Source organism: Patella vulgata, chromosome 3 (assembly GCF_932274485.2).
Source record: "Patella vulgata chromosome 3, xgPatVulg1.2, whole genome shotgun sequence".
Taxonomy (NCBI): domain Eukaryota; kingdom Metazoa; phylum Mollusca; class Gastropoda; family Patellidae; genus Patella; species Patella vulgata.
Window position 1 is genome coordinate 79,110,916 of NC_065881.2, and position 26,108 is coordinate 79,137,023.

At 36.8% G+C, this 26,108-nt stretch overlaps 2 long non-coding RNA genes across 3 annotated transcripts in view; one reads left to right on the forward strand and one right to left on the reverse strand.

The window, feature by feature from the left end:
• Window positions 1-21,894, reverse strand: part of LOC126814417 (uncharacterized) — a 47,009-nt gene extending 25,115 nt beyond the window's left edge. The window contains exon 1 of one of the 2 annotated variants that reach the window (XR_008787529.1): window positions 21,873-21,894. This is a non-coding gene — a long non-coding RNA (uncharacterized LOC126814417). Of the gene's footprint in view, window positions 1-3,768; window positions 3,908-21,872 lie in introns of those variants that run through there. The other variant, XR_007677592.2, reaches the window with a different exon arrangement.
• The window catches only part of LOC130012167 (uncharacterized), a 55,039-nt gene continuing 49,176 nt past the window's right edge, over window positions 20,246-26,108 (forward strand). Inside the window, exon 1 of the long non-coding RNA XR_008787531.1 lies at window positions 20,246-20,367. This is a non-coding gene — a long non-coding RNA (uncharacterized LOC130012167). The remainder of the gene's footprint in view (window positions 20,368-26,108) is intronic.

The window sequence follows — 26,108 nt, forward strand, 5'->3', positions numbered from 1 at the left end:
ATTTCCTCGCGAATGCAATGTTTGATATGGCTTTGAAGCAAATGTTTGATAGATTAATTATTTTGAATATGTTGTTGTTCCAAATATATCATCAAATCACAGTTTGTACACGCGAAGGCATCTTTTTATTTGTTTTAAACTTGACACGGAAGAACATAATAATAATGTAAGCTTATAGATAAATGAAATGAAATGGAGTTTAACGTCCTACTTTTCTGTACCGAACTGGGCAAATGAAGACGGATTATATAGATAAGCGTGTAAAGCGACACTTATGCACTTGCTGGTTACAGGTTGATAGCCTGCTGATAATGTTTTCCGGTTCTAAATAAATATAGAGCCGACGTAGCCCAATGAGTAAGACACTGGCTCGCTAACCAGGTCTCGGATTCGCTCCTAGTGTTAGCTGAGAAAAAAAATCGTCGGTGACAAAAACATTATCTAGTCGTTCGCATAATACGTATGTACACATTGGCGTGCACGTAAATGAACTGATAAAGGTCTCCGTTAGTAGGATGTAAAACCCCATTTCATTTCTAAGAATTATATCCTCGGTCATTAAAACTCAACCATGTTGTAGCAACAAAAAAAACAATTATAATAAACATATTATATGCCCGGGGAATCTATTCAAATCGTGTTTCAATGTGTGATTTATGCGTATATCTGATGACGCATAAATAATGCTAAGCGTGAACGAATATTATTCTAGTCTATTGAATTCCTTAAAATTTTTCTAGGCCATGCTTTGTGTATATTGTGTATTGACTGTCTCAAATGTACAACCCTGGTTAATTCCTACTGCTGCATCTGGAAAAAACTAGACCCACTATTTGCATTTTAAACTTGAATAATTCTTAATTTTCAAAATATTTCTATATAATCTATGTATGCAATTAGTTTAAATATATAAATAATCATCTGATCAGAAATAAGGCAATGATTTTTTTAAAAAAGGTGCCGATTTACCATGTTCATCTTAAACGTTCTACCTATAAAAAAATATTTTTTTTTAAAACCGCAAGTGATGTAGTTGGTTCAACACGCTCACTGATCTCTATAGTAAGCATACAGATTTGGCATAAGTTTACTGCTGTATTTTGTTCACGTGTCGTCGTTTGGATGGAATCCAAAGGTGCTGTTTATTTAGGTATTCCAAATATGGAATTATGTTATTTTTTTACATAAATTCGTTTATAATATTCTAGTAAACAGCCCAAATAACACACTTTATATTCAAATACATTATTTTGTGATACGATGATAGACCTTTCCAAGTGACCTAGATACCCCAAATATATACGCCAAAATGTCGATAGATACAATGTATTTCTCAACAGTCCCTACCCCCCCCCCCCCCCACAAAGAAAAAAAATTAATTATCTCAGGAACCTCACCAACCCCCTCCTGCAATTCTCTTATTTGATTGGTCAACGTTTACTTTCGTATTTTTTTAGGATTATTTCTGTTCAATCTTGCATCAAAATGTACACTTTTTGACTATCTGCCACGGTATTTGTAAAAAAACAGTTCTCTAGAGACCTACAGGCCATTGGTTCGATATTGTCACTGCGTGTTTGTATCCCCTACAAATCCAAAGGACAAATTAAAAGTACAGTATATTAATATAACGTTAAGCTAAGCATCACACATGAAAAACATACAACACATCAGATGCCACGTTAGTATGCTATTATTGTTTAGGCCAGCGCTTTCTCAACCGGGGTCCATATGGACCCCCAAGGAGAAATTGCATAGTTTTATAAAGGTACTTGGAGGCAAGGGGGAAATCCTGCAGCCTTATGTAAAGTGCCGTTGTCGATTTGAAAGATCTTGTTGTCTTGATCATTAGTGCCCTATAAAGTGGGATTTCCTTCTCTTCATATTACGGGTTATCGGTAAATGAAGCTTAAAGGAGCTAAATCGTTAATATTTGGGACCTAGAAATTGACCCAAATGAGTCGCAACGAATATAATAAAGTAATCTGATTGTATATAAACTGATTTACATTCAATTGTTTCCGTTTTGACTCTTAATTTCAAATCAGTTATGTCTAGCGAAATATCCATGAGTCTCAACCGGATAGCACTTTCTAGCGTCTGGATATTCCAGCCTATTTCGCATGCTCCCCAGATAAGATATGGCGTCACTGTTTGACATGAGTTGTGGAATATGTCTAGCCTCGATCCTTCTGGTCACTTGTTACAAATGACACTGAAACGCGCTATCGTACACGATTCGTGTACGAATGGTAAAATGTTTATTTTATCTTAAATATTGGATATCAGAAGCCTATCTTTTCCTTTAAGATCACAACATCAATGTTGATTTAAATTGACAAATAATTCGTATTTTCAACGTGTAAGACTTAGCTACTTTAATTTACTGTGAAAATATTTACGACTGGCGTAATTCAACATGTGAACAAATTCCCTCATTTTGAGCATATTCTTGTTCTACGGTGAATGGGGAAATAGCAATGCAATATTTGAAATCAAATATATTTTGTTTCGTGGCCACTGTGTAGGAAATTGGGTTCGAGGCCAATGTCAAAAAAATCTTGTTGAAACATAAATGATATGAATCGTAACTATGTCAAAATTTTCTCACATTCTCTGACCGGTACTTAGTACTCTTATAATAATAGTTATGCATTCAAGTGAAATAAAGTGATGTTATACAAAAATGCTGGGGAAGGGGAGGTATGAGGGGCCAATTTTCTCCGGGGTGGGGAATCTCAGACAAAATGTTGAGAATCACTGACTTAGACTACAGACCAATTAAGACGATCGCGCACTTGTCGAAACATCATACATGCATCAGACTTGTTCATTACTGTCCCACATAACTGTTTTTGGAACTCTTAATTTTACATATAAATAATATTTTGACCGGACATAGACTAGGTCATTTCGGGACTAGAGAGAGAGAGTTTAACGTCCACTCCTTATAGACTAGGTCATTTCGGGACTAACATATGGTTTCATTTTATTTCAATAATTCGCTTGCAGTGGGAGGATAGCGGAGGACCCAGAGAAAACCCACGAGGTTGGACAGGCAACCCTACTCCTTGTCACGTACAACCGTCGAAACCATGCCAGTTGAGTCAATGACTTGCTAACCATTCGCCCCCCCCCCCCCCCCCAACAGATAGAAAACTTACATATTTCATATTAACAAAGACGCTTATAGATCTACTCTTCATATAGCTTTCATTGAAATGCACACCTTGTGGATCAAAATGATTTTAGCTCAGAGCACACTTTACCGGGTGGGCTGGTCGAGTGGTCTTTAGATCATTAGGTCTGCCATTGGGTCAGGTGGTGTGGGTTTATACACATAGCCTGTACGTGTAAAGCAGCGGAATCACCGACCCAGTCTGGTGCGTTTCTCCAGTTCCTCAGGTTTACGTCAATGCTAAAGACACTTACGGGCAAACCAATCATTGAAATAAATAAAGAGCCGAATGAGCCTAAAACCAACCCCTTTTACTTTTGCCCGTTTTACAAACTCCATATATTTTGTTTATTACTGTGCCTAAAAGTTCCTTTAGATTTATATCGTTTCATTTTTCATTGAAATCTATCTATATTCATTCTTGAGCTGATTTTCCTAATTAAACCAAATATATTCAAATAACACACTATTTATGGATAACAATTACTACGGTTTATTTCACTGCGACGTTTCAACAAGATTTCATAAGTCGTTATCAAGAATATAACACAATTGCAATTCGAAATGAGAGGGCTGTAAGTCAAACTTACCTGCAATAGCCAGTAGTAATACAGTCTTAAGAAACATCTTGTAAAAAAACGTTTATATCGAAAACTGACCTTACCGCTCGAGCAAAATATTAAAACGCGCAGGTTAATTCGAAACGATTGCTTTAAGTATCAGTCAGTGGTTGTGCGCAGATTTTAATCACATGAGGAATTATGCCCTTTTATGGCATTGTATTTGTGTTGAAACTAGGTTTTCTATGAATCGAAACACACGCCCACTTGACTGCAGTCAATGTCGTGATGTCAGGCTTCCAAAGAAAACCATACATTTAATATAAAGAACAGTAAGCTGAAGCAAGTGCAGGTCTATTAACAGCTATATTATTGACATACAGCCACAATAAATTCAGTTGAAAGCGGAAGGCCTTAATACAATCTCTGGCGCCTCCCTGGGGTGGGGAAGGGGTCCAAGATTAAATAACAAATCGTGTTCAAATTAGAACTAGGTTGACAGTATTAAATGAGCTAAATACCTTTATTCCTTGGTACATTTGGTAGAATCCCAAATTGTCACGGTAAGATATGAGAACATTAGTATTGATTTAGATGGACCAATATTAAATTCTTACTCGTGTTTTTGATAATGGCTAATTTAATGTCCTAAAAATTTAGGAATTAATATAGGTGAAAAATAGTGTATTAATTGTGTCATTGCACACAATATACTTTGAAGAAATATCTTTTAAAAAAGCATCTGTGTTTCATCCATTTCAGCACATTCCATACTAACGAACATTGATTTTAAGAATTTCTTCCGAGCATTAGCTTTCGGCCAGCAAGTACAAGTACTCAGGACGCAACTTTACTGCGGGAAATATTGCTGTCGATTAATAGAAAAAAGGTCCGGTCTAAATTTTAAGGCCACCTGCAGATTCCCTTAAGGTCGCGATGGTTAGGGCACGTGATTGTTGACGAGATTGTGGGTAGGGGTTAGGGTTAGTGCTAGCCCTGTTTACATCTGCAGGTGACCTTAATCTTGAGACCTAACCGTGAATCTAGATTTGGTCGTACGTCGGTTTGAAATCATGTCTGTGGACGAAATCGTATGAATTAAAAGAAACAGTGTATGAGAAACCGAAACATTAGGTTGGATCAAATATATTTCTGACGATAGTACACACAGACGCGTTATGATGTGTGTCCTTGCCGATTAACTCGTGTGATAGTAACAGACGATAAATGTCTGTTACTAATGGGTGTACAAGTTGTTTATTGTTATGCATGTAAAGAGGACAGATAATCAGTAAATAAAGACGGAGAATCAGTAAATATAACGTGTTTCAAAGATGAGGATGATTGAATGAAGCCTGAAAATGGCCTGGACTTAAGCAAGTGGAAGTCTGACAAATGATTCCAGATCGCGTGACAGTAGCCGAAGTTACCAGATCACTATCTGTGTAAATGGGAGCATAATCTTTATAATTATTTAGACTTTAACTCACTAAAGAGACTGGAACTAATATTTTTCTTTTGTTTTTTGTTAGATCTAAGTCAATCTTTGGAGGCGATATAGTCCGGGTTGGGATTTCAAAGAAAGGGGTAGTTTGCAATAATGTCATGACTGAAGTAATGAACTTCCGAAGAAGTTTTTTTTTTAATGCAAGTCGATAATGTACAAAAGACCGAGGCTTTGTCGGGTCTATTGTTACTTCAATAAACCTACTGATTTGCTCATAGCCAATGCAAGTAACGCCATGTATTATAAAATTTCCACTCAAACGTTTTTCTAAGAAGTATTACAATATAAAGCATGTCAAGGCCAAAGACACAACACGGTTCGCAGTAAGCTTTTGTATATAGCCGTTTGATTTGAATGGACCCTTTGCCAACACTCGCGTCAGGATGGCAACTAGGTAGTAACAGCTTCATGTATGGGTCAATTGTTCAGTTGACAAATGTATTCATTATGGGAATAAAATGAGGTTTAACGTCCTACTGTTCTGCTCCAACTGGGTTAATAAAGACGGGGGTACGCCATACAGTGTGCTATGAGGGAACGTTTGAACGGGCAGCTGCACTACACGCTAGTATTATGTGGAATTCCTACTCATGTGTACACGTGACCTCGGTTTTTCGTCCCATCCGAACGACTTTACGCTCTGCCTTGTCATGACCCCTATCCTGCACCACTGACAAGGGGGGGGGGGGGTCATGCCGGAAAATCCCGACCTACAGATTATCGAGCAAACGTCTTAACTACTGAGCCAGCGTGTTATAAATGTTAGGCTGTATATTTTATTTTAATAAATGGGTGTAAATATATAAAATTAATAACAACTGGACTTGTCCTCGAAACAATTTACTGAACCTTTCTTTACAGACCGATTATGATAAAACTTTAAGAATAAGCACCAGATATATTAATCGTTGATCATCAACATTTTACCTGATTTCGAAGTTTTACACTTTAAAAAAAATAAATCCAGGTCAAATTTATTTTATTTTTCAATTTTAAAAAATTCCTCGCATTTTAAAACCGTTCAGTAATTATCTTCAATTTACTTTTCAACTTGATATTAATATATTTTAATTGTAAAATAAGCTTAAACATACATTCCCACAAAAGTATTTATAGGGCAGTTCTTTACAATAAAAGTATGGCAAATGTCGTATATATGGAAAGTGGAGACGCCCAATCCTACAAGAAAAATACTGGATTCATTGAAAAACACCCATAGAACAAGCACTGGGCACACGTCAGGGTACCAATAACTGTCAGCTAGACGGCTTATTGTATGTTGGCTTGACTTGAGCGGTTGTTATTTCTTGGTCGAATGATTGGACTGTTTTGGGAACATTGGGGGGTTTAAACGTACAACAGGCTCTGCAATTAAACGGCGAAAAAAGTGACTGACAGAAGATAATCCACGAATTTACTTCGGCTTCAATAGGTATGGTAAATGGATAGTAAGTAACGACACATACATTCTGCAAAAAAGGGTCCATCCCTCAATCAAGTTACGGGACAAACAAGGCTTCTAAAAATAGTTTTTTTTATATCTTGGGGCATTTCCTCGCGAATGCAATGTTTGATATGGCTTTGAAGCAAATGTTTGATAGATTAATTATTTTGAATATGTTGTTGTTCCAAATATATCATCAAATCACAGTTTGTACACGAGAAGGCATCTTTTTATTTGTTTTAAACTTGACACGGAAGAACATAATAATAATGTAAGCTTATAGATAAATGAAATGAAATGGAGTTTAACGTCCTACTTTTCTGTACCGAACTGGGCAAATGAAGACGGATTATATAGATAAGCGTGTAAAGCGACACTTATGCACTTGCTGGTTACAGGTTGATAGCCTGCTGATAATGTTTTCCGGTTCTAAATAAATATAGAGCCGACGTAGCCCAATGAGTAAGACACTGGCTCGCTAACCAGGTCTCGGATTCGCTCCTAGTGTTAGCTGAGAAAAAAAATCGTCGGTGACAAAAACATTATCTAGTCGTTCGCATAATACGTATGTACACATTGGCGTGCACGTAAATGAACTGATAAAGGTCTCCGTTAGTAGGATGTAAAACCCCATTTCATTTCTAAGAATTATATCCTCGGTCATTAAAACTCAACCATGTTGTAGCAACAAAAAAAAAACAAGATAGAATTATAATAAACATATTATATGCCCGGGGAATCTATTCAAATCGTGTTTCAATGTGTGATTTATGCGTATATCTGATGACGCATAAATAATGCTAAGCGTGAACGAATATTATTCTAGTCTATTGAATCCCTTAAAATTTTTCTAGGCCATGCTTTGTGTATATTGTGTATTGACTGTCTCAAATGTACAACCCTGGTTGATTCCTACTGTTGCATCTGGACAAAACTAGACCCACTATTTGCATTTTAAACTTGAATAATTCTTAATTTTCAAAACATTTCTATATAATCTATGTATGCAATTAGTTGAAATATATAAATAATCATCTGTTCAGAAATAAGGCAATGATTTTTTTAAAAAAGGTGCCGATTTACCATGTTCATCTTAAACGTTCTACCTATAAAAAAAAATATTTTTTTTAAAACCGCAAGTGATGTAGTTGATCTCTATAGTAAGCATACAGATTTGGCATAAGTTTACTGCTGTATTTTGTTCACGTGTCGTCGTTTGGATGGAATCCAAAGGTGCTGTTTATTTAGGTATTTCAAATATGGAATTATGTTATTTTTTTACATAAATCCGTTTATAATATCCTAATAAACAGCCCAAATAACACACTTTATATTATTCAAATACATTATTTTGTGATAGGATGATAGACCTTTCCAAGTGACCTAGATACCCCAAATATATACGCCAAAATGTCGATAGATACAATGTATTTCTCAACAGTCCCTACCCCCCCCCCCCCACAAAGAAAAAAAATTAATTATCTCAGGAACCTCACCAACCCCCTCCTGCAATTCTCTTATTTGATTGGTCAACGTTTACTTTCGTATTTTTTTAGGATTATTTCTGTTCAATCTTGCATCAAAATGTACACTTTTTGACTATCTGCCACGGTATTTGTAAAAAAAAACAGTTCTCTAGAGACATACAGGCCATTGGTTCGATATTGTCACTGCGTGTTTGTATCCCCTACAAATCCAAAGGACAAATTAAAAGTACAGTATATTAATATAACGTTAAGCTAAGCATCACACATGAAAAACATACAACACATCAGATGCCACGTTAGTATGCTATTATTGTTTAGGCCAGCGCTTTCTCAACCGGGGTCCATATGGACCCCCAAGGAGAAATTGCATAGTTTTAAAAAGGTACTTAGAGGCAAGGGGGAAATCCTGCAGCCTTATGTAAAGTGCCGTTGTCGATTTGAAGGATCTTGTTGTCTTGATCATTAGTACCCTATAAAGTGGGATTTCCTTCTCTTCATATTACGGGTTATCGGTAAATGAAGCTTAAAGGAGCTAAATCGTTAATATTTGGGACCTAGAAATTGACCCAAATGAGTCGCAACGAATATAATAAAGTAATCTGATTATATATAAACTGATTTACATTCAATTGTTTCCGTTTTGACTCTTAATTTCAAATCAGTTCTGTCTAGCGAAATATCCATGAGTCTCAACCGGATAGCACTTTCTAGCGTCTGGATATTCCAGCCTATTTCGCATGCTCCCCAGATAAGATATGGCGTCACTGTTTGACATGAGTTGTGGAATATGTCTAGCCTCGATCCTTCTGGTCACTTGTTACAAATGACACTGAAACGCACTATCGTACACGATTCGTGTACGAATGGTAAAATGTTTATTTTATCTTAAATATTGGATATCAGAAGCCTATCTTTTCCTTTAAGATCACAACATCAATGTTGATTTAAATTGACAAATAATTCGTATTTTCAACGTGTAAGACTTAGCTACTTTAATTTACTGTGAAAATATTTACGACTGGCGTAATTCAACATGTGAACAAATTCCCTCATTTTGAGCATATTCTTGTTCTACGGTGAATGGGGAAATAGCAATGCAATATTTGAAATTAAATATATTTTGTTTCGTGGCCACTGTGTAGGAAATTGGGTTCGAGGCCAATGTCAAAAAAAACTTGTTGAAACATAAATGATATGAATCGTAACTATGTCAAAATTTTCTCACATTCTCTGACCGGTACTTAGTACTCTTATAATAATCGTTATGCATTCAAGTGAAATAAAGTGATGTTATACAAAAATGCTGGGGAAGGGGAGGTATGAGGGGCCAATTTTCTCCGGGGTGGGGAATCTCCGACAAAATGTTGAGAATCACTGACTTAGACTACAGACCAATTAAGACGATCGCGCACTTGTCGAAACATCATACATGCATCAGACTTGTTCATTACTGTCCCACATAACTGTTTTTGAACTCTTAATTTTACATATAAATAATATTTTGACCGGACATAGACTAGGTCATTTCGGGACTAGAGAGAGAGAGAGTTTAACGTCCACTCGTTATAGACTAGGTCATTTCGGGACTAACATATGGTTTAATTTTATTTCAATAATTCGCTTGCAGTGGGAGGATAGCGGAGGACCCAGAGAAAACCCACGAGGTTGGACAGGCAACCCTACTCCTTGTCACGTACAACCGTCGAAACCATGCCAGTTGAGTCAATGACTTGCTAACCATTCGCCCCCCCCCCCCCACAACAGATAGAAAACTTACATATTACATATTAACAAAGACGCTTATCGATCTACTCTTCATATAGCTTTCATTGAAATGCACACCTTGTGGATCAAAATGATTTTAGCTCAGAGCACACTTTACCGGGTAGGCTGGTCGAGTGGTCTTTAGATCATTAGGTCTGCCATTGGGTTAGGTGGTGTGGGTTTATACACATAGCCTGTACGTGTAAAGCAGCGGAATCACCAACCCAATCTGGTGCGTTTCTCCAGTTCCTCAGGTTTACGTCAATGCTAAAGACACTTACGGGCAAACCAATCATTGAAATAAATAAAGAGCCGAATGAGCCTAAAACCAACCCCTTTTACTTTTGCCCGTTTTACAAACTCCATATATTTTGTTTATTACTGTGCCTAAAAGTTCCTTTAGATTTATATCGTTTCATTTTTCATTGAAATCTATCTATATTCATTCTTGAGCTGATTTTCCTAATTAAACCAAATATATTCAAATAACACACTATTTATGGATAACAATTACTACGGTTTATTTCACTGCGACGTTTCAACAAGATTTCATAAGTCGTTATCAAGAATATAACACAATTGCAATTCGAAATGAGAGGGCTGTAAGTCAAACTTACCTGCAATAGCCAGTAGTAATACAGTCTTAAGAAACATCTTGTAAAAAAACGTTTATATCGAAAACTGACCTTACCGCTCGAGCAAAATATTAAAACGCGCAGGTTAATTCGAAACGATTGCTTTAAGTATCAGTCAGTGGTTGTGCGCAGATTTTAATCACATGAGGAGTTATGCCCTTTTATGGCATTGTATTTGTGTTGAAACTAGGTTTTCTATGAATCGAAACTAACGAACATTGATTTTAAGAATTTCTTCCGAGCATTAGCTTTCGGCCAGCAAGTACAAGTACTCAGGACGCAACTTTACTGCGGGAAATATTGCTGTCGATTAATAGAAAAAAGGTCCGGTCTAAATTTTAAGGCCACTTGCAGATTCCCTTAAGGTCGCGATGGTTAGGGCACGTGATTGTTGACGAGATTGTGGGTAGGGGTTAGGGTTAGTGCTAGCCCTGTTTACATCTGCAGGTGACCTTAATCTTGAGACCTAACCGTGAATCTAGATTTGGTCGTACGTCGGTTTGAAATCATGTCTGTGGACGAAATCGTATGAATTAAAAGAAACAGTGTATGAGAAACCGAAACATTAGGTTGGATCAAATATATTTCGGACGATAGTACACACAGACGCGTTATAATGGCTAACATTTGAACAATATCTTGTAGTTACGTATAAAAATCACCATATTTAAATTTCAGCTATGGTTACATAGTACAATAGTAACTAAGGACATGTGCACACATGAGTTAACTGTTGTATGGTTATTTTAGGTTAAGGAAATAACATCGGGGCAGTTAATGTGTCATTGCTACCATTAACTTTATAAGCTGAGATATCAATTGTCCTCCGCCTTTTGAAGACAGCAGGGGACATTAAAATGGGACTGTCCGTCCGTCTGTCAATAGTTTTGGGATACAATTACCCTCCTAATTGAGCTATAATTTTCAAACTTGGTGTAGGTGTTTATTAGGTGAATACCTTGATGAAGCTTGGAGATGGGCATTTTCAGCTTAGGCTAAGCAGAGATAAGCAATTTAATTAGTTGATGCTTTGGGACACGATAACTTTGGTTCTATAATGGTCTCAGATTTTACAGAATTCTCCGGTAATACTCGAAACCTCAGGCCAAACTTAACGTTCAGTAAGCCTATTCAGATTTGGTCAGTGGAATTTACTCACCCGCATAGTCCGGTAATACTCGAAACCTCAGGCCAAACTTGACGTTGCCTCTACCTTTGTTATCCCTGGTTGGGTGCAACTTCAAGGTGAATTTATTGTTCAGTAAGCCTATTTAGATTTGTTCAGTGGAATTTACTCACCCGCATAGTTATGAATTTTCTTGTTTCACTTGACTATAGTAACATTTTGTGGGAATGTAGTCTTTTTACAGATTGACCACTTGTTTGCGATATCATTGTCTGTGGAAGCGGACGCTAAGCCTAACGAATAAACAACCAACAGTTGCCATGCAAAATACGCCCACATTGTGCAAGAGATGGATAGAAAACAAGCTAAAAAAATGCGATTTTTATACGCCTACATTTTCATGTGGACGTATTATGCTGTCGCCCCTGTTGGTCCGTCCGCCCACAATTTGTTTGTGGACACTCTACAGGTCACAGCTTTTATCCGATTTCAAGGAAACTTGAAATGGTTTATCTCCCTAAGATATTGGCATGTATCGGACCGTAACTTCATGGATTATGGCCCCTGAAGGTACGGAAAATCGCGTTTTTAGCTTGTGTACCCTATAGAGGTCACAATTTTTATCCGATTTTGTTGAAACTTGACATGCAAGTTTATCATCCAAAGATCCTAGTACCTGTCCATGTTCACGCATATCGGACCGTCACTTCTTGAATTATGGCCCCTGATTGTACGAAATATCGCGTTTTTAGCTTGTGGACCCTATAGAGGTCATATTTTTTTTTATCAGATTTAACAAAACCTTTTAAATATATCACCGGTACACCCTCAGGATGGTTGAGTTCGAATTTCATACAGATCGGACCAACACTGACGTAATAATATGGTTTATCAAGGTTTTGGACCCTCTAGAGGTCACAATTTTCTTCTGATTTTGATGAAACTTGAAATGTAAGTTTATCACCCAAAGATCACGCATATCGGATCGTAACTTCCTGAATTATGACCCCTGATTGTACGAAAAATCGCGTTTTTTAGCTTGAGGTCCCTCGAGAGGTCACAATTATTATCCGATTTAAAAAAAAACGTTCAAATATATCACCGTTACACCGTAAATTTTGGTTGAGTTAGAATTTCGTGAAAATCGGACGAAATTGCGGGACAAAATGGCCGCCCCTCTTACACAATTAGTCTTAACAAAGTTGTGGGCAATCTCGAAGTCACAATTTGGATCTGATTTTGATGAAACTTGAAATGCATATTTATAACCCAGAGATCTTGAACCTGTCGATATTCGGGCATATCGGATGGTAACTTCCTGAATTATGGCCCCCGATTGTATGAAAAATCATGTTTTTAGCTTGTGGTCCCTGTAGAGGTCGCAATTTTAACCGATTTAAAAAAAAACGTGTGAATATTTCACCATTACACACTAAGATCTTGGTTCCTTATGATAATCGCGGATACCCGAACTTAACTTCCTAGATTATGGCCCCTGATTGTTGGAAAAATCACATTTTTAGCTTGCAGATTCTCTTAGAGGTCACAATGTTTTACTGATTTAAAAACCCGTTTAAATACATCACCATTCCACCATAATGAAGGTTGAATTCGAATTTCGGGAAAATCGAAATGAAACTGCCCGATAAAATGGCCGCTCTTTGTACGCAAATTGTGTAGAAGTGTGTAATACGAAGGCTGTGGTTAAACTTATAACATATCTTTATATCCCAAAGATCTCAGTCCCTTATGATATTTGCACATTTCAGGCCATAACTTTCTGGATTATTGCCCCTGATTGTACAAAAAATCGCGTTTGTTTATAGCTTTTTCTCTATCCATCTCTTGCAAAATGTGGGCATATCCTGCCTGGCAGCCGCTGGTTCGTACCATCAGGGGTCATATTTCAGGAAGTTATTCCCAATATGCGAGAATACCGAAAAGAACTGAAATCGTTTGGATATAAACACATGGTTTTAAGTTTCATCAAAAGCGGATAGAAATGTAAACCCCATTTACATTCAAGGGGCTTTATATAATAATATTTGCTTACACTAAGTTGCATTTTTCCCGGCAGTTTCGATCCCATTTTCACGAAATGTGAACTCAACCATCATTATATTGTGTAACGGTGACATGTTCAATTCTTAAATCGGTCAAAAATTGTGACCTCTAGAGCGAATACAAGCTAGAAACATCTCAGCGACCTTGAAGAAAATTGAGCTGACCTTAACAACTAGAATTAGCCGTCGAAACTTGAAACTCTCCATACTTGTGTTTTATTGTGACTTGTAATATTGTTTTAAATTGTAGAAAAAATCGTGTAAACACCGTCTATAACGACGTCAGGCGTGTCCCTTGATACCCTTGTTTGCTAGGATTCCTGAGAAGCGACCACCAGAACATAATACATATACGTAAGCCCACTTAAAGTCAAACATAGACCTGTCTGGTGTATTAACTTTTCGCAGTAAATTATGGAAGGGTATCGCTGCCAATATTAAATGCTCTACGACAATGTCGTTTCCATTGATTATATGTGAAAAGTACAATGTACAGAGTCCTAATAACGATATCGATAAAGTCAAAATACCTCTAAGATAAGAGTTAAATGTAAAACGTCAAATGTTAAGTGTTAAATGACAAATGTTTTGTGGGAAAATGCTTTTTTTGACGTGTCTACATTTTACATTTCTGTCATTACATTTTACATATGCTCTCTGCCACATCCCATTTGTCCTTCACGCTTTCTACATAGCAACTTTCGCTCAGCATCAACTTGCATATGCAAATGTAGGATATCACTTGACTTATTAACATATATGGAAACCCGGCACAAGCACGCTATAAGGATATTCAACGCACGACAAAAGAAATCAAGCTGGCACACCATAAGAAACTATCTAGACGACCATGCGTAATTTTGAATGTGCCAGGAAATAATTGATAGATTCAAGCAGCCAAAGAAAAATACTTTCCAGTAATTTATAACACAATAACTGGAATTTCGTATTAATACCCGTATTTTTATATTTTAAACACCCCCACTCTTCCCGGTCTCTCTATAAACAGAGTTGAGTAGCCTACTTTGATCCATTAAAAAACAACAATATATAAGCATTGTGCCCAACAAATAAATAATATATTTATGCTTCAAATCCTTCTCAAACATTGTAATTGGGAAGGAATGCCCTGCTATTAAAATTCGATCAAACCAGGTCATGTTTACGTCACGTCTTGGGAGTCAGAGGAGAATTCATTGCATACATAATACGATGTTGTCTTTAATCGCTTACTATTTATTACAAATATCGAATCCTAATTAAATTCTCGGATTATCCACTACCCGCGTCTTTTTACGTCATTTTTATCTCAGAAAGTATTGTACGTCTAACTCTTCATAAAGTTTATCAACTTGTACATCAAGCGCTCAATGTTCGCTTGTGACCTTTGACATCACGCGTGCAGAAGTTCCTATTCGTCGCGCTGTTGATTAGGGGAACCCTTACATTTTTGTCCTGTATACGCTCCATGAGTGTTTTTCGGGGAATCCAGTATTTTTCTAGTAAGATTGGATATCTATACTTTCTATATACATCAAAATTGCCATACTTTTATTTGAAATAACCACCCGATAAATACTTTTCTGGGAACCCATCTTTAAAGGGTTCACGAGGGGAAAAAATTTGCTCAATCAAGGTGCTTTTACTGCACCAAAAACTATGGGATGGCGCAATTTCATTAGACCAAATCTCAACAACCGCAAGCCAAGTAAAATTCATGCCACTATTTATTATAATTCTTCAACTACTTTCAGACTAACACTTAACTTTATTATTTATAAATGCCCAAATTAGGAAGCCACCACTAATATTTGAAAAATTAAAACTATTCAGTAACTTGGAAGCATACGATTTATATTGTGCACCATGCGTTTAGCACAAGATCGTTATAGTTTATGGGGAAAATGTTAAACGATCTATCAATCCTACATTATGCAGCATTACAAATTCCAGAATCTACACTGGTCTCTTGGGCATAGCTAGATAGTATATAATACACACACGATGCCCTACGTTTCAGTGTTTAAACAACTTCGATAATCTCAAAATAAGATTACTTCTGAATCTTGAGTGCGCAAGTCGGATGGATAACTCAAAATACTAGACTCATGACGCATGTATTCTGAGGACTACATTGTTATATATTCCATTATAATCTATGATAGCTGCAGTATATCAATAACAATATTCATGGATATCTGGAACAATGGTTATTAATTCCATCAGCTTGGAAGTAAATGGCATATTCATGTTTCTCGTCCCCTAAACCCCCCAAAAGGATATATCACACGTGTATGTTGCTATTGAAGGAATCATTTTCGAGCCAATTTCTGTCGCCATTTAGGATTTCGGCTGCCATATTGGATCAACCGTTAGTGAGATGGATCGGAAATTGTCCAAAATGGCTCCGATGATCAACAAAACGCATAAAATGATATAATACACGGGTCATTTCGCCAACAACCTTTGTCAATGTCAATTCCAGATCAACTTTTTCCGCCATTGTGGATTTAAGGCTCTCCTGGAGTTAGCCCATAGATTTCTGAGGTAGCAAATTACAAAAATCTTACCTAGGGTCCCTTCTATCAGGAACCATCGTCAAACCCTTTTCCCTGAAAAATGATCATGGATCTGGGGGGTTTGACCCGACTATAGCAGATAGTCTCCGAAAAAGAATATTTAGTGTGCTCTGTCAATTGAAAATAAAAGTTGTTATCGTGAAATTGAAATCAAAGATGACATGATGGGTATAAATTACATGCATATTTTTATGCATTTATATTTTCTATTTACAGAGAGGCTGAATATTATTTGACCTGTGTAACCACAGAACCGTTGGTACCGGCTTGTAGAGGAGCCTCCATAGAAAAGGACCGTGAAATATTTACTAAACTAACACCCGAAGCATGCAGGGCTATGACCATAATTTATACATCTCTACTTTTGGCCGCTTCTCTTTTTGTCACTGCCTGAAATCTCATCATGTAATATTGTCCACAGGCTGTTTCTGTTCTTGTTCTTGTTACGCTCTCTAACCACATTAATGATGTATTTTATCAGTTGTGATTTTAGTATGTTACTGTCTCAAACCATATTTATTATATGTTTTATCATTTAGTATTAAATTATACGTGTATGATCCGTTGATATTTTCTATACGATTGTTTGTTCAGACTTCATGATGATTTTCAATCGGATTATATTTCTGAACTGTTCGAGTAAATATGGTTGTCTGCAGGTTATAACAATATATCAACCATTTTGGTTGAGTGATTATAAGCATTTACTCATTGCTTACATCCATCAGTCCATAAATTGTGTAAATTCGATAAGGAACTGTTCGAGTAAATATGGTTGTCTGCAGGTTATAACAATATATCAACCATTTTGGTTGAGTGATTATAAGCATTTACTCATTGCTTACATCCATCAGTCCATAAATTGTGTAAATTCGATAAGGAACTGTTCGAGTAAATATGGTTGTCTGCAGGTTATAACAATATATCAACCATTTTGGTTGAGTGATTATAAGCATTTACTCATTGCTTACATCCATCAGTCCATAAATTGTGTAAATTCGATAAGGAACTGTTCGAGTAAATATGGTTGCCTGCAGGTTATAACAATATATCAACCATTTTGGTTGAGTGATTATAAGCATTTACTCATTGCTTACATCCATCAGTCCATAAATTGTGTAAATTCGATAAGGAACAAATTTTGAGATATTTTGTACTTCCTGGAATTGTTGTGCTAGTTATAAGGAAACAAATCAAATGTATCGCTTCTCTATCCGTAAGCAATCTGATTAAAATACAGATCGATATTTCGTTTCGTTTTTTATTTATACTTTCGATGGCCTACACTACATGAAGATATGACCGGTTGTAGCGATAGGTCACGTCAGAGATCACACAAGGTGCTTTTGACATAGGACGTCAGACATTTGATTAACCAATCAGCATTGATGTTACTAATGGATTACCCAGTTCCGTGCAAAACACGTCTAAAGCTCGCCGTAACAGACCGTATCATTGGCTAATTGCTCACACCATTCAGAACACGTCAAGGATAACACCTCTTCCAGCAGATCCTAGTGTAGTAAAGACAAGTGAAAACGAAATTTTGAACTATAAAAACGAAACTAAATAGGATCTGTGTTTTAATCAGATTGACCGGTAAGCTATTGAAATTCAAAGACGCGCTTCAAAATCAGGCATAATTAGTGATTGTCACACATCGAATTGTGAATAACAGCGTCAATGTCGTTCATGATGTATCCCTTTACTACAGTGGGCGTTATATTTAACAGTGTTATTGTATTCCGTAACTTCGAAAAGATAAATTCACCCATGGCCTTACAAGGTAAAGCACTACGTCCGTTAGTCCTATGAATACATCAAAACGGTCCACTGAAAACTGGCTTCATGCACTGGTATATGTCTAAATTATCCTTTGTAACAGTGATAATACTGCAAATCTAAATTGTATCAATTTGTGTTGTACTGTTATATTTAATGGAGAAGATAAATTCACCCATGGCCTACCCCAAAACGGTCAATTGAAAACTGACTTCATGCATTGGTATATATTTCTAAATTATCCTTTGGAATACTGCAAATCTAAATTGTATCAATTTCTGTTGTACTGTATATTTAACGTAGAAGATAAATTCACCCATGGCCTTATAAGTTAAAGCACTACGTTCGTTACTCCTATGACTACCCCAAAACGGTCCATTGAAAACTAACTGCATTGGTATATATTTCTAAATTATCCTTTTAAAAAGTGATAATAATGCAAATCTAAACTGTATCAAATTTTTTTGTACTGTTCTATTTATATTTAATAAAGATTGTTCTAGTTTAATTAATATTTTATGCAAATGTTTTCTATTTAATTGTTAGTGTTCCAGAACCTGGATTAAATAATGTTTTTGTTATCTTTTTTAGCTATAACGTCAATGTGAATGTATTGCAAGAGTTAGTTTGTGACTTTACTAAGACGAATCGTTCGTTTTTTATACCTTAATATTGTTAATGTTGAAAGTATCATATCGAATGTCTGCCAATGTAGTTTGTCTATGTATACTCACTGCAATCGTTTTTGTTATAGTCTGGCCATTAGTGGAATCCAATTACCTCGACATGTCCATTATACTTCGCATATTGGCGATTTAAATTCATTCGATCACCAGTGAGTCATGACCGATTTAGTGTTACTGTTACAAAGGGGTGAACATTAAGACGTTAACATTCTATTCCACATATTAATAGCACGCAACTGAGATATTACACGTTGGTTTACTGCGAAAAGCTAATACGCCAAACTGGTCCATGTTTTACTTCAAGTCCGTTTACGTAGATGTATATATTCGCTTGTCGTTATAGACGGTGTTTACAAGATTTGTCTACAGCTTGCACATGTATTACAGCCTGACCGTTTAGCATAACGAGGGAGCCCCGGTGGCTAAGTGAGTAAGACGCTGGCTCGCTAGCCTGGAGGTGGCGGGTTCGACCGGGTGTGGACCGAAAAAGTGACTCAGAATTTTCCGGCATGGTTTCCCCCTTTGCTGGGATGCAGGGGTACCGTGTATACATTGGTGTGCACGAGGTAGATCCCTTGTCGCTCTCTGGGCAAAATTCCCCTCTTTGCACACTATATGGCGTATACCCGTCTTCATTAGCTCAGTCGGAGCAGAACAGTAGGACATTATAAACCCAATTTAATTAGCATTACGAAATAAAATTAAGTGTTTTCTTTCGACTCGAGAACAGCTGTTGTCTAAGCGTTTGTTACAGCTTCATGCAACCCGAGAGTATACGGTTTTAAGGGGTAGTATGGTCGTCAGACTGAAACTTGAAGGAATTGTCGGAATGGCATCGCACGGAGTTCAGGCTGCATGGCCGTTCTTTGGAGCCAGATATTGCTTATGTGGTAGAGATCATTTGTCTTCAACAAAATGAAATGGGGTTTACCGTCCTACTGTTTTGCTCCCAAACTGGGCTAATGAAGACGGGTGTCCTCGACGAATATTTACAAGAAACGTTAGAAGACGAGAATTAACATTTATAAAGTAAATGGAAATGAAATGGGGTGTAATGTCCTACTGTTCCGTTTCTACTGTGCTGATGAAGATGGGTATACGCATTGCAGTGTGACCGGGCAGCGGTTTTCGTCCTGTCCGAAAGACTATACGTTGTTCCTTGCCAGACCCACGATCCTACACCACTGACAATGGGAAAAATCTCCGGAAAAGAAACGATGAACTTTCTCGGTCCGCAGGGAGAGTTCGTCCTAGCGAATCGACGTCCCACCACTGAGCCATCCTTAAGTAAATGGGGAAGTATAAGATGCTAATCTGTGACCAAGATATCACTCAATAAAAACGTAGTTACCCCCCTTTAATCGAACCAATTTTATATTCATTTTCAAAACATACGGATGTTTTGCAGGTGACGTCATTAAATGTCAAGGGTTCTTCCATTATACGCCGGGCTTTCGTCCCATATGATCAACTAGGCAACACTTTACTTATGAGCCCCGCAAGCGGTAACCCTGACTAACGGAAACTGGGAGTAAAAAATCCAGAACAACCAGCACGTAAGTCACTAAGCAATTTATATAAGGAGGGTGAAATAGAATTTGAGATTATATGTAATGTTCACAGCATTATCAATCCGCTAATTCATGTTTATAGTCCGGTAAAAATGTTAATTTACGTATTCAGACAGAGGTTACTCATCAATATTGATTCAAATCATGGTGTAAGGCGACGAGTGGATGAGCAAAAATGGGCGTGTATCACATGACAACTGCACGCGTTCGTTTCGCAACGGCGTGCAATCGTTTATGGTTTGTATATATTGATAACTTATTGTAGGTTTTGGGTTTTCCTGGTCGCTGAAAAAGTACGCATTCAGATAAATTAAATTATGTTAGACCTGTTATTCCCTAAATTGTTGGGGTTGGATGGCTGAATGGTTAGCACGTGTGCGCTGAATCAAAAAGTCTGTCATTGTCGATTCCCGGGTTGTACGTGACAAAGAGTAGGGTCGCCTGTCCAACCTCGTGGATTTTCTCCGGGCCCTCCGGTTTCCTCCAACTGCTAAAGACCCAAACGAAATACAGAAATAAAATTGAACCATGTGTTAGTCCCGAAATGACCTAGTTTGTATCGAGTGGACGTTAAATCCCATTTCTCTCTCTCTCTCTCTCTCTCTCTCTCTCTCTCTCCAGTCTATCGAATCACGCAATGAGGGGATTGGGGAATTCACAATTGTAATCGGACAAACAGGTTTTAATAACTGAATAATTATGATACTGGGGGCTTACTCGGGATCTCGAGAACACAATTTGTCCAATAGTAATTGTTAGTTACTTCAGGAACATTCACGGATCGAACGCTGTCACCTGAACGTTCCTATTCATTCCTAGTAACGGTCACAAATAAACGGCAAGGATTCCCAAATAGCCCTAGAACTAAGGTGGGGTAAAGCGTTATTTTCTTATTGTAGCTTAATAGACCGTTCCTAGAACTAAGTATGTGCCTTTGCCTTGGTTAAAAAAACTTTAAGAATGCGAGTTTGTTACAGCATTATTTAGATTTAAATTAAAATGTTGGAATGTGACACTGGATTTACATCCCAAACATCACTTGATTCAATTAACTTTCATTTTGTATTCAAATAGTTACTTTTATTAACTTGCGTTTTTCGAAACTCTGAAGTTGCCGTGACGGTTTCTATTTTTCTTTCAAGACCACCTTCTGAGCATTGGGATAGCATGTTGCTTAGTTTCGACTGTGTCTAATCTTTATGAAAACTATTTTCAAGATAATGGTAATATTGTCAAAAAATAATAAAGAGCACATTATTATTCCTTTTCATTTTACAGTCGCCGTTGTATATGACTGTGTCTAATCTTTATGAAAAATATTTTCAAGATGATGGTATTATTGTCATAAAATAATAAAGAGCACATTATTATTCCTTTTCATTTTACAGTCGCCGTTGTATATGAACCCTTTCCCCCGGATGGCATGTAACGGTACCATATATGAACGGACAGCATTTATGACTATAATAGTAAATTTTACCACTACTTACATGCTGCAGCCAAAAGCAAAATAGATTCCCGAATCATCTTGTATAAAAATCTAGTGTATATGTAGTTCTACCTCTGAAATCTACCCAAGTCTTTTCCACGACAGGAGCTAAATATTTACCGCAGCAGCGAATGTCTTAAGCCCCCCCCCCATCGTTTGTGATGCAAGTAGTATAGGCGGTAGTCTGGAGCAATTTTGGAATTCCAGACATTCCAAAGGTCTGACGTCACACATTCCTAAGGTCTGACGTCAGAGCATTCCACAGGTGTTCTATTTATAGTTTGAATATGGTTATTGTTGACTGAACAATGAGGTTATGAATAATAAAAAAGGTCTGCATGTGTTGTATTCTTTGATCGTGTTTGACTTTTGTAACGAGGGTATGGGGTCCTCGAATTGTTTATTGGAGGGTAGGGGGGAAGATATTTCGCTTTATAGGCAGGTGTGCAGAGGTTACATTGAGTTCACGTCACGCGTAGTTATACCTGCATTCAGGGACAATGATCTCCGCTATTAAGCTTGACAGCTGAGCATGTTGTGATTGTTTATCAAAGGCTGTTTATATCCCACACACCAACCCCCCCCCACCCCCGCCCTAACCTCAAAAAACCCACTTCACAGGTCTACACTCTTCAATCCGTGTCGATACTAAGAAACCAACAACAGCCTTTTTTTTATAATATTTTATTTAGCCATAATGTTATATATATATATTTTTTTTTTTACGGACAATTAATTTGATGGCAGGTTCCAATCTGCCAGCTACCTATAAGTGGCGAGAACGTTGATTATGTTCTTGAACGCATGGTTCGTTCCCTCAACCATCCTCAACCGTGCCAGTATGTAGTCAGTAAAAGCTAACAATCTACAGAAAAGAACAAATCAGATAGGTATTGGTAAAATAAAACAATATTCATATTAAAAGAATTGCATTGTCTACCCCCCCCCCCCCACAGCCCACACAACTTCTGCTAACCCTTTGAATTTGTAACAGGTAAGCAAAGTTTACAAAGAACGTGTCCAAATTCAAATGGTACTGGTTGTCCTAGTTCCGTGTAAAGTCCGAGTTCAACCGTGTCTATGTAATGTTTGTTGACTGGAATATAATAGGGGTTGTCAAACGTTTTATATACAGCCGATCCAAAGGGTTTAGCTAGATCCACCTGTATAGCTCGCAACAACGGTGCGCTTAACCGATCCTAAACCATAACCTTTCTGATACGGTGACCCCGTAAAAATTGGAAATCCGTCACCCGTTTGACTGAGGTAATAACGTCGTATCTTTGCATCGTCACACCTGTAGGGTTGTAGACACGTCATTATTCGACCTTGCGCAAGTGCAGTTTACAAAGAACGTGTCCAAATTCAAATGATACTGGTTGTCCTAGTTCCGTGTAAAGTCCGAGTTCAACCGTGTCTATGTAATGTTTGTTGACTGGAATATAATAGGGGTTGTCAAACGTTTTATATACAGCCGATCCAAAGGGTTTAGCTAGATCCACCTGTATAGCTCGCAACAACGGGGCGCTTGTATCACCGACCAACTGATTTTCGATAATATCAGTGTAAATATAAATATTGTGAAAATTGGAATCTAAATCGACTTTTGTGTCACTTTTCACACTGCTTGTAAATTCATTCTCTTTCATAAACCCGAATATCCGGGCTAAATTCTTGGACAAATGGACTTTTCGACCGTCTCTTCCTAGGAGTAATAAGACATAACCCTCGGGATCTTTCACGATAGATAATGATGCCCCAACCTCCAACGTCGATTTATTGAAATGATTGATTATGTCGTGTCCAGTATCGTAGTAACCATCGGGTATTGAAAAACGTAAGCGATGCGGTCCCTCTATTTCCGTTTTACTATTAATGGAGCTGTTCATACTAATTATTCCGTTATAAAAGGACTGATTTGTGTCAGAAGTTTAAAATATCTAGAATCAATATACTGGGCTTTAATGTCGCCTATTATTCGACTACGTTGACGTACTCCGAAATGAGTGTACTACAAAAACCAAGGTCCTGTACCTTGAAAACGTAAATCTTGATGTCCTTAGAACAATCACTGGATTTTATAAAAGGACTGATTTGTGTCAGAAGTTTAAAATATCTAGAATCAATATACTGGGCTTTAATGTTTCCTATTATTCGACTACGTGGACGTACTCCGAAATGAGTGTACTACAAAAACCAAGGTCCTGTACCTTGAAAACGTAAATCTTGATGTCCTTAGAACAATCACTAGATTAGTGAGAGCTACATCTTATAACCTATCGTAAATTGCATCAGGGTTCACTTCGATTAAAATGAGACGGCGGCCCCATAAACTAACCCTGTTTTACGAAATGGCGAATTTAGAAATTCTCGTTTGCAATTGTCGAAATCATTTATTTATTTGGACATTTATTGTTTTAAAGAAAGAATTCATACTTTATTTTTTTTTATTTTGGGGAATATTTTATACTTCTTGCTAAAATATTTTTAGACAAAACAAATTTTCAAATTGTGGAACCTTTGAAAACTAGTAGATGTCATTTAAATTTGACCCCCCCCCCCCCGGTCCCGCCCCTCACATGCGCACACACCCACAAACACCCAACACCCAATCACAGACTTTAACATCAACACGAATAATATCTTTTCATGTTGTTTTATTATAAAATGTATATATTCCCCGCTACGGTCGTTTTTTTTTAAATTATGCATACCAATCTTACCCACCTTTATCTCAAAAATGATGATTAGAACGCTCCAGTACACATGTAATGGTGAAAAGACAGACAACCAGCACGAATAATACCTTTTCATGTTGTTTATTACAAAATGTATATATTTCTTCCACGGTCGTTTATTTTTAAAAATATGCATACCAACCTTACTCTTTTTTCTCCTCAAAAATTGGTGATTAGAACGCTCCGTTACTCATGTCATTGTTTTTTTGTCTTTATGTATTTTCATTATCTATTTGAACTCCCTTTTTTCAGCCCGAAACATGTAACTTATTATATTCTTGAAATATCACAAGTAAATGATATAGCCGCGTGTGCAACTATTATATCGTTTAGTTTCGAGTAATATTCATTTTGAGCTTTTTAAAGCATCCCCGTGAAAAAATATTATCTAAAATACTTAATCATTCAATATTCCATTATTTTGAAAATAAAAACCACACAAAAAAAAATGTTAAGGAAGCAAATTTCTGAGCGTTAATATCCCCGTGAATAATATTATCTAAAATACTAAATCATTCGAGTTACCGTATATCCCCAAAACCTGTAAGAAATAAATTAATTGTTAATTATCATCTTAGTTTATACATGCAATGTGTTCATTTTATTGTATTTCGTACTTGGTCACTTTTGAGAGTAAATAGCAGTTTTATCAATAATTTTCTCAAATTGCATCAATCACACACCAAACGTCAATTGTGATTAGCTTATCAAACGGGGGAAATTTGTTGCAATAAGAAATACCTATATTCGGACATTGATTTACTATAACATTAATACATCAGCAGTAACTATAAAAAACGTTAAAGGAGCTAAATCGCTAATATTTATGGGACCTAGAAATTGACAGAAATGGGTCGCAACGAATATAATAAGGTAATGTGAATGTATATAAACTGATTTACATTCAATCGTTTCTGTTTTTACCGTAATTTCTAATCAGTTATGTTCGGCGAAATGCGCCAAAGTCTCAATTGAATGACGATCTTTAGCGTCTGGTTATTCCAGTCTAAACCGATGGTATTTATTGCGCATGCTCTCCATATAAGAATATAGCATTGACATGACTTGTGGAATATGTCTAGCCTCGGTCTTCGAGTCCCTTGTGCCAAATGGCAAATTTACCAATGGTAAAATGTTTCTTTTGTCTTGAATATTGGATATCAGAAGCTCATCTATTCCTTGTAAGATCACAAGACCAATGCTGATTTGAATTGACAAATAATTCGTGTTTTCAATGTCGAAGATTTTGATGATATTGAGTTAGAGACTTAGCTACTTTAACAATAATTTTTGTAGATATGGAAAAAAAGATATTGATCACATAGAAATACCAAATTTTTTTTAAAGATATGGAAAAAAGATGTTGATCACATAAAAATACCAAATTTATATTCCATAAATGGTAGATGTAGACATTAAACATACATTATGCAAGGGCTATATCTCCCTATTGCAGGGCTTCCTTTAGGCCTGAAATGTTTTCTAAAGTATTAATTAGA